Source organism: Natator depressus, chromosome 6, assembly GCF_965152275.1.
Source record: "Natator depressus isolate rNatDep1 chromosome 6, rNatDep2.hap1, whole genome shotgun sequence".
In the NCBI taxonomy this organism is placed as follows: Eukaryota; Metazoa; Chordata; order Testudines; family Cheloniidae; genus Natator; species Natator depressus.
This window is the reverse complement of record NC_134239.1, coordinates 72,072,996-72,087,259: the sequence shown is the minus strand read 5'-3', so window position 1 is coordinate 72,087,259 and position 14,264 is coordinate 72,072,996. Positions and strand designations below refer to the sequence as shown.

Here is a 14,264-nt window from a genome sequence, read left to right as displayed (position 1 = left end):
TTCCCTCTTTGCATTTGATTAACTTACACATTTGAATAGTTAGTGATTTGGGGAGGATGCATTTGTAAGGATGCCAAAATGTAGGGGAGGCAGTCAGTTAAGGATATCTTTAATAAAAGAATCCATTTGTTACAGCCACCTCACTTTAAGGTGTCAGGTAAAAGTGCACTATGAGTTTTTTCAGCACTTGAGAAAATCAACTAAAAAATTAGCATTGATGTGGTGTTAGTCATGAAATCAAGAACTCCACTTAGGAAATCTCAAAAGTTAAGGTTTTACCACAGTGTTAACTCCGTCACATTATTCAGATGTAGTACTTTTTATTGTAATTTACCTTCTGAATTGCAAACGTTATCATATTACCATGTAACCTATAACTTTTTTTACAGGATATACAAAGTTATTACAGTGGTAGGAATCTTAATGTTGGCTATTTCCTTTACACATGAATGCTTGATTTGTCAGCATTAACAGTAATTCTTGCATTTAATAGTATGCCTGTTTATGATTTGCAGGAATCCTTGGAGGGAGGTTAGTTTAATAGAATAACTAGATAAATGTGTGGTTAACAGGTATTGATTTAACCAAAGGGTTCCCATTTTTTCATGGTATGGGACATACTTAATAGACTGTCATGTGGACTGCTTCTCCTCCCATTCACGATCACACAACATCTCTGTGGCAACTACAGTTGCTTAAATAGAAAGGTGTTTAATGTATATTTACTTTTAAAATGCTATTTAGCAGGTGGAAAAGAGAAGCCAGCATGCGACCAGACCACCTTTTGGGAATCTGATTTAAGGTACAAGTGTTGATGTGATCTCCTCCTCTATTTCAAGTCTGCCTGACTGTAGGTTAATACAGCAATTGTTAGTAAGTTTTAAACTCGGCTCGCTTCTGTAATATCCAGGTAGGGAAGGTCGGATTAGTTTAAAATGTAGACCATATTCCCAGATCACCAACTGCCAAGCGAAGGTCTTTGCAGAGTGCACAGAGGGGTCGTCTGGCTGGGGAGGAAGTACTGGAGGTTGACTGACAAGTTGAGTCAATGACCTGGATATGGCAGTTGTGCAGGGGGAGTAGACTCAGCTGAAGGCTCCATGGAATGGCAGTGACCTGGTTATACACACTCTGGGATGGGAAAGGAATGGGGGAGCAGCAGAGAGCTCCTCCAAGGCAAGGGAAGTGCTGGACGGTGGGAGACTGGCTCTGGAAGCTCAGTGAGGAGCTGGAGATCGCGGTGTAGAGTCACAAGGGAGGAGAGTGGGTGGCAGGCTGGCGCAGTGACTAGGCTAGGGATGGTTTTCAGTGGGTCAGGCATGAGAGTCTGGTTTCTGTAGGATGGGGAGGGGCAAACGACTGGGGGAGACGGTTTGGACTGGAAAGAGGGCGCAGGAGCGCGTGAGTGGGGGTGGGACACGATGTAGGGCGCTTGTAGGCAGGTTGGGATGGAAACGGGGGTGTGGTAGGGGGATGCTGAGGGGCAGGGGACGAGGCTCTATGGGAATACAGGGAGGGATGGGGCGCAGGGGGGATACAGGAGGGGTGTGGGATGAGGAAGGGATCCTAGAGGGGTGGCAGGCAGCCGGGCTGGGTCAGGGGCTCGCCCAACGATGCTCCGCGGGGGATGCCGAGGCTCGTGTGGAGCTGGCCCCTCCCCCGCCCTGGGGCGGTGGTGGCCATGCCGTGGCTGCTGGGAGCCTCCTGCGCTGGGACCCGGTTGTGGTGGGGGGGCGCTTGGCCCGGCTCGGGCGGGTGGCTGGAGCGGGGATTGGCTAGCAGCGGCCCGTGTGATTGGCGGCCGCGGAGAAGCGGCCTGGTGGGGAGGGCGCTGATTGGCTGCGGACGAGGAAGCAGGAAGGAGGACGGAGGGGCTTGCTGCTTTCGGGGAGTTCGAGCCGAGCGGCAGCGGCGGAGGAGCCTCTTGTCCCAGTCGTAGCGGCCGCCTGCTCCCGGCCTGTGTGCGCTGGGCGGCCGCGGCGGGCGGGAGGAGCCTGATCGCGGCGCCCCGGGGGGCCGCCCCCATCCCCATCCCGCAGCCGGGAGGCTCCGGAGGAGGGGGAGGCGGCGGCGGAGGCGCTGACGCAGCAGCGTGGAGCCCGGGACTCGGGCGCCCCAGGGGGGGGTCCAGCTGCTGGATTCCATCCCGGCCGGGGCCTCCGGCTGCCCTGGGCCCCGCCGGGCCGGGCCGGCCACGGAGCAGCGCGGGAGAGCGCGGCGGTGAGTCCCACGCGATGGTGCTCGGGGCTCCGCCCGCCCCAGGATCCCGCACGGCGGAGGCTGTGGCGCTCGGCTGGCTCCGTCTCCCCGGGTAACTTCCATTGCGGAGCGGGGTGATGGGAACAGGTGCCGCCGAAGGGTGGGGATGCAGCTCCCGCCGCCCCCGAGGCGGTTCCTGCGGGACGCCCCTGCCCAGGGCGCCGGGTCGGGTCGGGAAGACTAGGAACTTTCCGCCCGGATCTGGCTGGGAAGGAGGGGGCTGGTTTACTCCGGCGGGTATCCGAGCCCCCTCTCCCGGGGGAGTCCTCTGCCCGATGTGGGCGGGCGGCCCGTGCTCGGCGGCATGAGCTGACAGATAATGTGGGGCTGGGGCGGCGGAGCCTCTTCTCCCCGCCCCCCAGATCTCCGCATGGGCCCCCGCTCCCTTTCGCGTGTGCTCGGGGTGGGAGATCCGGCTGCGTCGGCCTCCCAGAGCTCAGCCAGCCACTGTAAGGAGCTGCCCCTTAGGACACTCGCTCTCCCCTGAGCTCGCGACGCCGGGGCGGGCGGGTCTGTAACCCTTAGGCTGGGAGATGGGGGGCGATCTGACCGCAAAGGGCATCCTGCTCCAGGCTGGCACTTGGGCGAGCTGAAGGACATTGTGGGTTGTTTCCATTTTACCCCGCCCATCACCCTGCTGTCTGAGCGGCTTCCCTTTCCACAGAAAGTAGAGGAAATGGCCTTTTGTGGCAGGTGGGTTGAGCTCGGGTTGAGAGTCCCCGGTATCTATCATCAGTGCCATATCATATCTGTGACCAGGCCGTTTTGCTCTGGGATTAGCTTTAGGTTTAAAGTTATGTAATAAAACAATTAACTTGGAAACTCCAAGTGATGTGGAGAAGGGCATGTGATGAGCTCAGGGGGAAGCACACAAATGGGGTTTGTGCTCCTTGGCCAGCTATCTTTTTCCCTTTCCTCTGTCTCTCTAAAGTCATAAGAATATTTTACAATTTGCTAATTCTGAGAGTGTTACAAAATCTACACAGACTTCTTTTTTGGGGGAAAAAAATCAGAGACAGATGTCCTTATTAAAATGGCTCTAAAGGACAAAGACAAACAGAATGCTTGATTCCTAGATGTTGGGCAACTTGACAGGCAATTTAAAACAGGGGAAAAAAACTGGAGAAGTGACTAAGCATTACATACAGCCTTAAAGGGAAAAATGTTTGAAAATGAATCTAGATGGGTTTTCTCTGGAAACGGCAAGAAACAGAATCACTTGATATTGATTCAAGTGGAGTGTGTTAGCAAGGGGGGAAAACATAAACTTACATTTTTGTATCTCCTGTGGTGCATGTGTTTGAAGCAACACCATGTTAAGAAAAATGGAGAAGGAATTTGTTAGGGTAGTGGACTTCACACAGAGAATGAAAACAAGGTGTCATCTGTCTCCCCCTCCAGAGAAAGGTTATCTTAATATAATTCCAGGGCGAAATGCCAAGTTTGGATTTGTGAGTACATTAGATATAACACCTAAATAGATGGAGAGCAGACTGTATATGCTCACTATATCATTTCTTATGCAAGTATAAAGGCTTTTGGTGTTTCATTATGGAGTTTATTTTCAGGTATTTTTAAAGTAAAATATAGGGCACGAAATCCGTTTTATAGTTGAACAGAAGTTTGAAAGGTGTATATATAATGGTAGATATTTAGCTTGTGTGGCTATTGTGAGCAGATTGCTCTTATGGGTATGCCAGAAATTTAGAATAACTGTACTAAGAATAAATGTTGTTCATTAAGCAGATAAGTTCTCAAACTTTCATGGTGTAGATCATGTGTTAATAGTGACTGGACCGTTCCTTTGTTTTGAATTAATTATGTCTGTCAACTAAAGCAATAGTTTACCTACAGTAGTAATATAAGAGTATTTATTGCAATTAACTGACTTTACTGTAATAAGGGTTTGTTCTGCTTGGGGTATATGTGGATTAAATCCACCATCTCCATTGCTCTTCACTTTAAACATTCCTCCTCTTTCCCCTACACATGCTGCCTATTTGCATGGTTCCCATCCTCCTGGATATTCTCTCTCCTGTTGGTGGCTCTCATTGCTGAGAGAAGCTTGTTTCTTTTGTGTAGCAGTGGCTTCTAATAGAGGCAGCTTCACTGGCTCCTTCTTTCCAGCTGCTTCTGCAAGACACAGGAGCCAGCGCCATGTGACTGGCCAGATCTCTGTAGACTAGCAAGTGCTCTCTGGACTATGATTTGAGAACCAGTGAGCTGGATAAACGAAGATGCTAAAATCCCAGCATATTCCTGTTACAACCTGTGACTCCTTCTACTGTGCATCATGGCTACCCAATCTCTCTTATAAAATATTGCTTGGTTTTTTGTTTTTAATTAAAGACAACTTTGAAAATGTTAAATTTAGAACTTATTTTGCCTTTATGGTACGTCTTTCTAAAGAGACAGTAGCCTGCAAACAGGATTTTTTTTAAGAATACAGCTTATTCTTCTTTCACATAGGAAGTTATAATCATCAGGAGCCGATGAACTTTTAAGAAAACATTTCTGGGCAGTTGGTACTACAGTTAACTGACCTATCCATCAATCTGTCACAATTAGAATATGATAATTCCAGACTACTACTACTAAGCAGAGCTCAGTGCATTCTGTGATTCTGTGGCTGCAAAACTGCTCCAGAATCTGAGCTTTCATTTTTAAAAACGTAAGTTTCTCACCCTTATGGTTGTGAAGCAAACCTTCCGAATGTGATGCACTGTACCATGCATTTCCTTTGAAATCTAATTATAACTAAAATGCCAGCATTAACTAATTCACTGCTGATCATTTTAGCAGAAATATCCAGCTAATAATCTGCCTATCCCACAATTTGAAATCATTCCCCACACTTTCTCAAGTGCCAAATACCCCAACTGTCCCCTGCTGAGCTGCCAAAAACTTAAGTTTCCTTGACAACTTCTAAGAGGGAGTTTTGCAACTTCAATACAAAACTGTTAAACTAATTTTAATTTTTAATTTAGTCAGATTAAACACCTGGAATGTTACATTAATTGTTTGTATTCATTTTCATATTTAATTGAGTAAATCCCTCCATTTTTAAATGGAGCTGAAGCAGCCTCCATTTCCAGGCTGCTGTATTATGAGTGCTGCAGAATCTGGGGTCCTTGATGCAGAATTTAGGTTGACCTCACTGATAAGGTATACATTATAGATGTACAATTTAGTTTAAATACCCAGAACTACTGTTGAGGGAAGAATAATTTACTGTGGAACTTCATGTGTGGGATCTGGATGATCCAGTTTATCTACTGAAACAGTTATGCTGAACAATACAGTGCCGTTGCCTTAGTAAAATACTTTTGTGCCATGATGGATTTTGTCATTTTGAGAAATCGACAATTATAAGCAGTGACTAAAATCGTCCCACACTTACTTTAGCATTTGGCTTGGTTGAATCTGTAGTTGATGTTGAAATCTGACACATTTGAATATTGGGCTCAAATCTTGGAAAAAAATATGACTTAGCCCTCTTCAGATTTCTGGCATTAATGTAGATATGCATTTTTGATAAGCAGCATTGTGGGCTGATAATACTGGATTTCTAGCTGGAATTTGGTTACTTTCAAAGCCTCTGAGGTTGTGCATCACTGCATTTAAAATGGCTTACAGTAACTCTTTAAAAAAATGTAATTTTTGTCACCTTCGGCTCTCCTCTTTGATATCTTTATACTACCTTTATTCATTTTCATCATTGGTTGAAACGACTGGATTCATTTAGTGTTTTATGTCTTAGCAATAATTGTTGTGCAGTGAGTGTGTATTGTGAGCAGCTATTCTTGTGCTTGTGCAGTACATGATTATTTTACTGAGATAGTGACGAATAATTATTTGGGAAATGTATACTCTTCTTCAGACATTGACCTGATATACTTCATTATTGAAACCAAGCTCTTAACAGCAGACCTATCCAAAATAAACAATTGGAAAAAAATCATTAGAAATCCTAGGCAAACATAGGCATGCAGTTACACTCTGTCATTAAACTCAGGCCACCAGAAAACTAGTATATTTATTGCTGATTATCAGACTTAATACATCAGAACTTTGAGATTCATCAAAAATGTCCAAATATATTACACACCCACACAAAGTTCCAGACAGATTTTTGCCCCATCTAATATTCACCAAGTCACCACAAAACACACATGGGGGTGAACGGGGGAATATACACACACAAAAATCACCATGGAGAGAGAACTCGCTTCCCAATTAATTGATCAAACTAATTAAAAGTCTCAAGTATCTTCCCTGTGAATAATCAAATGAAAAGAGAAGTTCAGAAAAATGGTAAAGTTAACTTGGAAGCATACTACAGAAAAATTAACACACCTCAACAAACATTGAAACAAGAAAAAAACCCAAATGCTTAAAATACACATTCTACATTTTATACCACAGAACATGCCGTGGTCAGGGATAATATTGTATATGACTATTAGGGAAATGTTGGTAAAACTCTTTTGGAATTTCCCTCTACATTCCATGGGATTTCTGAAGGGCTTTTTCTTCTTTGCCATACTCCTTAAATGTCATTCGGCATCAAGGCAATTTATTGCTCACAGCAAGTAAATTGGCATTAGTGAATCATAGCCAATCTAGTACGTATCTTTGGATATTTCCCCAAACTGCTAAGTGTGTGGAACATATTAAAACCTTGGTTTTAGGTGGCATCTGTGGTAGAATGCTGTGTAAGCAGTTCTTTATAAAAAATGTAAATAGCAAAACATGATTTAGATTGTAAACACTCTTGAGGCAGGGAATATCTTAGAATGTGCATGGTGCCCAACACCATGAGTTGCCTTTCTTAACTGGGGCAAAAACATGCTATTTACAGATGTATAAATACACAAACAATAGCACCCGATCTGTACCTAGTCTGTATGTGCTAATATAAAAGTTAAATCATAGTGGTCTTCGCTACTTAAGTTCATGTTGTGGATCCTGAATATTGAATACATACTGTTGAATAAATATAAATTTGAAATGGGGGGTGGGGAGGCTTGAAAACAAATTTCCTTACAAATATTACTCATACCACCTTTGTTAAGATTTAAATAAAGATAGGTTTTTTTTTTTTTTTTTTTTTTTAGAGTTGTGTTTTTTGGACAAAATAGTCAATTTCACTTTTCGGTCTTCCTGCACTAGCACAAGAATGCAATGTTTGGTCACAAACACTTCAGCGGAATGTCTCGGTTACTTTTTTTTTCTTTAAATAACTCTTCCATTGGCATAGTAACAAAATACTCTTATTTTAAGAAAAAGGATTTTAAATGAAACCAAAATTGAGTCTTTATTGATTTGACAGTGTCCAAATAGAAAAGTGTCAAATTAAATCTAGTTAGTTTCAAAATGATTTTGGGTTTTACACCTGTCTTCTGTCCCTTTGCCAATTATTGTAATTTTTACAATCCCATTTTCCTATTGCTGTGTGGGTAACCCCCCCCCCCCCCCCCCAACAGGTGAAACAGTATAAAGGGAAAAGAGTGAAACTGAGTGGAAGTTTGTCGACTCAATCTCAGTTGTAGCCACACTGTTTTAAGTGTGTTTTTAAGTTTTAAAAATCCATGTAGACTTATACTTTAAATTGATGTCCCTTTAAAGGTTTTGTAATGAAACTCCCTGAACAAGGGTAGGTGTTCTGCATCACACACATTTACTTAAATTGGGGCTCTTGAAATGAGGAAAAGCTTTGATGGGTAAAACTAATTCTACTGCTTGTGTGTCCAGCTAATCACTTATTTACATTTAATATTCTGTGAAACTTTTTGATAAAAGGCTACGCTGTTTTAGCTAAAACTCTTGAGCTTAAGCAGCACATGCAGATCTCTCTCCAAATTTTCTGTGAGCCCTTTTCTAAGAGCCCTAAGACAAGTTACACCACCTTACTTGTATAATTGCCTTTGTAGCTGATGGAAGGGTGAATGTGTTCTGGCAGCAAATAGGTATGGAATGTCAGGGCACATAATGTGCCATAGGTCCAACTGCACTATACAAGTGCGCTTGTCTGTAGCTAGTATGTCATTAGCAGTGAAGTGCAGCTAATAAACACCTATTAAGATGAAAAGGTAGAAACATATTTTTATACTCTGTGTCAGGATGCAGATACATCATGGCAGCAGTGCTTCCAGAGACTTACATTTTAAGGTTGTTGTGATTGACAGGGCTAGAAACTTCACTTTCGTAGTACACTTTTCCCAGCTATGAGTTAACAGCTTAACACTGGGGGAAAAATAATTGTGCTATTTTTACCTCTAGATTTCATTAAGCTGGTCAGTTTCACTCTTGCTGTTAACTGGTTCTATTCATTTTCATTTTCTGGTTCTTCTACGCTAATGCAAGGCTGTTTGGTTCCAAAACACTTCAGGGAAGTTTTTTTAACCATGTGTGCTTCCGTGCCATTTACTGATAAGTACACTGTTTAAATGTTCAGTTATAATCATAGGCAAACACATAATTAAGTTCGAACAGGTAAATGTTGTGAAAATGGCAGTTAAACAGATTATTGGCATGGTTTTTAGTATCACCTGATAGCATGCATATGTTTGATACAACACTGTAATATGCTGAGAGAGTTGGTGTAATATTCTTATACATGACTGTTGGGAAGGATTGGTACATAAATTAGATGTCTTGGGGCTTGTATATGTTGTGGTCTCTCTATACACTAGTAGGAAAGACTAAAACGCAGTGAAGCATTTTTCTTTACACTCAGGTGTATATGCAAGTATTTGGTGTAGCATTGTTTAATGTGGGATAGATGCACATGTTCATAGAAATTGCTCTCTATACAAGTAAGCACCTGGATGGCTAAAATGGAATGATTTTTTTATTGGAATAAATGGGATTTATTACAGCATCTTATTTCTGAATGTGGTCCATTTATCGCTTTAGTTCAGGGCTCTCAGTTCTAACGTTAACTTGGGCTGTGACTTTGTTCCTTGTTTAGCTACAACTTAATTATGTGGTTTTCCTTTGTGAGCCAATTACGGTGATGTTTCCTTCTATCCATTGTTATTTATTCAAAATATTGCCTAAAATGTGCAGGGGTGGAAGTATGCATCTCCTGAACAAAGTAGGCTGGATTTTTATCAAGTAATATCTCAAAGGTTTTTGTGAACTCTTATGTATGTGTGACTTAGTATATTTTAATTTATCTAAAGTTTTCTTTGAAACTAAAATTGTAGACATTAAGTTATGTAAAACCGTTTTTCTTCACAAATGTATCTTAGTTTAAATGTTCTTTAAACAAGAATTTAGAGCTGTAGAGACAAAGGTAGACCCTAAGCATGCTGGCTTTCTATTATTGCAGAATGTGGCCCTGAATGCCTTACTGAAAAGTGTTCCTTAAATTGTCCCCTAGTACAGCACAGGTATATAGTGTCTCTTATACAGACTGTATCTTCAAGTGCTTGTAGAATACCTGTAAATAAAACAATTTAACTGCAAAGGAGAAGAAACTAAGTGTTCTAGGCAAGGGAGAAAGGCTAGTCTCAGTTCAACTGAGTTTGATATGAAGTGGGGTTATACAGAGAGAACTCCGCAGAAGTCCTTCCACCAGCAGCTGCAAAATTATGTGACTGGACTGAGCGGGCGGGCTACTGCTAGAAGTAGAGAAGGGAACAGAACGAAAGATGATTTTTGCGAGGATGAATCAAGTCTGTGGAGAGCCTTAAAAACAAAGGGCAACTTGAAGTAGATCCTGAAATGAATGGGGAGTCAGTGAAGCTCTCTGAGATTGGCCGTGATATGGTCACCCTTTATTGCAGGTGCCCAAAGTCTGACAAACTGGGATTTGGGGGGACAGTAAAGAGGGGAGGGAGTTTAAATATTTGAGGTGAGAGGAACTGAATATCTCAATAGAGGTAAAGCTGAAGCATTGGGGTAGGCGGGCAATGTTGCAAAAGTGTCAGTGAGCAGATAAACACGTGTAAGGAGAAAGTTCATACTCAAGGATGGAGCCAAGTTTATGGACAATGGAAGCAAATCACCAGCTAAGGAGAGAGGAGGGGGTTTCTTTGTTTCTCCTGTTGCCCAGGTGAACTACAAAGCATTTTAAGAAAAGGTAGGCGATAGGAAGGTAAGTATTGTCAGGAATAAAGATTGTTTAATAGAATGGTGGGCAGCAGCAGACTCTTAAAATTGAGGAAGGTATCTGAGGAAAAGAAGTTGAGGACTGTAGTAATGTAGGGAGCAACAGAAGAATGATGAAATCAAACACAAAGAAGTTAGCGGAGAAGGGAGGTTTCTTAAGGGACTGGTTATTCTAGGGGACAAGAGAGGTGAGAAAATAGTTATGAATTAGGGCAGACAAGGATTACCAGCATCAGAAATAACTTTAGAGCATAATAGCCTGTGCCACTGCTGCCCATGCTGCTGTGGCTACACTACTGTTCTTAATGTGCTAGCTCAGATGAGAGCTAGTGTGAGTATGCATATGCAAGCTGGGAGTCACACCCCTGTCTCATAGTGTAGAAGTAGCCATATATGCATGGTGCTGTGGAGAGCTTTTCTCAGGTTGTGAGATATAAATACTGTACCAGTGCTACCAAGGGTATTGAAAATAACTTTAGAGCATAACAGCAGTTATTTCTAATGACTGTTGAACAAGTCTCACAGCATGCAGTGTAATGTACCAACGCTGACCCACAATCCACAACTGCAATGCTGTCCTGTCTCTGTAGCCATTAGGAGACCTTAGAAGTGGCTTTCTTTACAAGAATGCCCTCAGGACTGCAGTCTAATTTCTACACATTTCCAGAGATGCTGGTAATCTTTTGTTCCCTCTTCAGAATGATCTCCTCCCCTCCCAGCCTTTTTCCCCAGCCAGCCAGAAGCGAGGAATCTGCTTCCTTCTTTCAATTTAAGATTGCCCAGGTTTGACATTGTCTGCCCTAATTCATAACTGTTTTCTCATCACCCTTGTCCCCTGGAATAACCAGTCCTTGGGTATGTCCTTGGGGTGGACAATGGCAGTAGTGGCACAGGCTGCCCATGCCACTGCAGCTATAGTGCTGTGTTTTTAGTGCACTCGTTCAGATAAGAGCTAGTGTGAGTATGTGAATGAGAGCTGGGAATCATCCCCCCAGCTCACTGTATAGATGTAGCCTTAATTTACACGAGCTCTCCTGCCTGAAGCTACTAACCAAGATTAAGAACTGTCCTGTCCTTACCTTAAAAACACCCACACAACCGTAAAACCTTAGTGGGAATTTTGAAGGTGCCTGTGGTCTTGGTATCCGTATAAAAAGTTAGCAGGGATTTTGGGGTTTATGATGCTAAGCTCACATAGCCACTGTGTGTAATAGATCTCTTGCCCTACTTGCTGGGGTAGGGGGGCCATGGGCGTGGCTGCTTGCTTTTTTTTCTTTTAATAGATAATGTGAACTTCTCCCAAGTCTTACTGTTTTCTGAATTCCATGCACTGGCCTGTTCAAAACTCCATCCGTCCACCACTAAGTGGACGTGAATCCAGTTTAACTTGCATATGTTTCCAAGGTAACCATCAGAGGCAATCGCAGAAATGGACCATAGAGAGGAAGGAAAGTGAATACACGCAAGCATTTCTACTGTCTCAATACTTGAGCATTATTAAAATCTAGTTAACAGCAGTAACCCTAATAAAACAGTATAGTAGGTGACAGTGAGATGGTCTTTCTTTGATGGGCCTGCATTCTGCTTAGATGAATCTATTCAATTAAAAAAAGAATTAAAATAGCTTCAAGTACTGCCCCTGCCTCTAAGGCCCTTTGCCTATTTTTATGGTCTTACAATCACATTTTTGTATTTAAGACTTCTTCCACTTTGGCTCTATGGAAGGTCCACACAAACTTGGGAAAACAGTGAAACTGATTAAATATATGAAGTAACGAATGTAAGTTTTTTTTTGTTTTTTTTTTTTTCTGTTTTTGGTACTTGTAATAGTCAGTGAAAGATTTCTTTAGGTTGGCAGCATCTTTTTAAACCATTGAGCCGAAAGATAGTAGCTTGCTGCTACTGCACATTATCGTGTGTATATGTGCTGCTTTGGAAAGTTACTGAGCATGTGGTACAGAATCAGGTATCCCATAACCCAGGGGTTCTCAATCTTTTTCTTTCTGAGGCCCCCCCCAACATGCTATTTAAAAACTCCATGGCCCACCTGTGGCACAACAGTTGGCCTTCTGCATATAAAAGCCAGGGCCTGCGTTAGAGGGTAGCAAGCAGGGCAATTGCTTGGGGCCCCCATGAAGCTAAACTGTTCAGGCTTTGGCTTCAGCCCTGCATGGTGAGGCGCAAGGCCTTGAGCTTCCGCCCTGAATGGTGGGGCTTCAGCTTTCTGACCTGGGCCCCCAGCAAGTCTAATGTTGGACCTGCTTGGCAGACCCCCTGAAATCTGCTCGCGGCCCCCCAGGGGGCCCCGGACTCCTAGTTGAGAACCGCTGCAATAACCAATAGAAGATGCATCAAGGGCAGTATTTTATACACAGACTTGAGGATTTCCTGCTGCTTACTGGCTGAAAGACCAGACTTACTTCATTGATACAGAAGGTAGGGAAGGGCTGCTAATGAGGTCCACAGGCTGCTCCCTGGTGAAAAGCCCAGCCTTTTGCCATTCCCAATCATTATGAAAAGGGCGGATGCTGGGATTCATGCCAGTGTACTGGCACACCCACAGGAGTACGCGTCTGACAGACCCCCAAAGACACCATCTCGGAGATCCTGCAGGACATGGCCCAAATCAACTCCTCCCTGCTCTCCCCCTGGCAAAAGATCAATGCCTTCAATACCTTCCTGATCCCCCGCATCTCCTTCATCCTCAGGGGTTGGCCATCGCCAAGGTGCCCTTGAACAAGGCCGACGGCACCATCATGCAGTTGGTGAGGAAATGGCTCTACCTTCCCCAGAGGGCTAGCACTGACATCTACATTTTCCCACAGACAGGACGGCGCCAACGTACCTTGGAGGGGCGACTTGTGCAACGTGGCGGTGATCACCCACAACTTCCGCCTCCTGATATGCCCGGACCTCACAGTAAGGAGCATCGCAGATGAAGCCATGTGGGACGTGGTCAGGAAACACATTGCCAGGACCCCCTCCAAGCAGGATGTCGCCATTTACCTCCGCAGCTCCCTGGAGGCTGAGTTCGGGAGAGACCTATCCTCTCTCTGTTCCTGTGCCCACAACGCCTCGAGATGCCTAGAAAAGAGGATCGGCTGCCACTGGAAGTGGTGCAAGGAGCAATGGGAGCTGGGAATACTGGTGCTGCACACAAAGACCTCGCACCACACCATTGTCACCCCAACTGCCAGAACGATGCTGGAAAGGACCTGAAAGATGCCATCTGCTGCCACTATGCCGAGAAACTCAAGTGGAAGCCAGACCAGGGCAAGGTGTTCAAGGTATCCAGCAAGTGGGATGCCAGCAACCACTTCCTCCCTGGGTGTAGCTTCACCAGGTTCGCAGACTGGCAGTTCGTCCACTGGGCCTGACTCAACTGCATTCCCCTCAACGGAGGTGTCCGCCATGGCAACCAGGACAAGCGCTGCAGGAAGTGCAGCTACTCCAACGAGACCCTGCCCCGTGTCCTGTGTGGATGCAAGCACCACTCTGGAGCCTGGCAGCACCGCCACAACACTATCCAGAACCGGCTGGTGAAAGCCATCCCACCGTCCCTGGGAAGATCACCGTCGACTCCGCCATCCCCGGAACGGACAGCCGACTGACCCGACATTGTCATGACCGACACAGAAAAGAAGAAGGTCCTCATGGTGGACGTTGTTTGAAAACAGATCACCGGCCTTCCATGAAGCCCAAGCTCGTAAGGTATCGAAATACACCCCGCTGGCCGACACCCTTAGAGCCCAGGGTTTTGAGGTCCAGAGTCATGCCCTGATCGTGGGAGCCCTGGGTGCGTTGGACCCCCACAACTAGCTGGTACTGAGAATGTGCGGAGTCAGTCGGCGCTACGCCCAGCTCATGAGACAGCTCATGGTGTCCAA

General features: G+C 44.5%; 1 protein-coding gene across 2 annotated transcripts in view; it reads left to right on the top strand.

Annotated features, from left to right (window-relative positions):
• Positions 1–2,091: 2,091 nt before the first annotated feature.
• Positions 2,092–14,264, top strand: part of BAHD1 (bromo adjacent homology domain containing 1) — a 65,373-nt gene continuing 53,200 nt past the window's right edge. The window contains exon 1 of one of the 2 annotated variants that reach the window (XM_074955702.1): positions 2,092–2,220. The gene's annotated coding sequence lies outside the window, so the exon portion shown is untranslated. Of the gene's footprint in view, positions 2,312–14,264 lie in introns of both variants that reach the window. The other variant, XM_074955704.1, reaches the window with a different exon arrangement.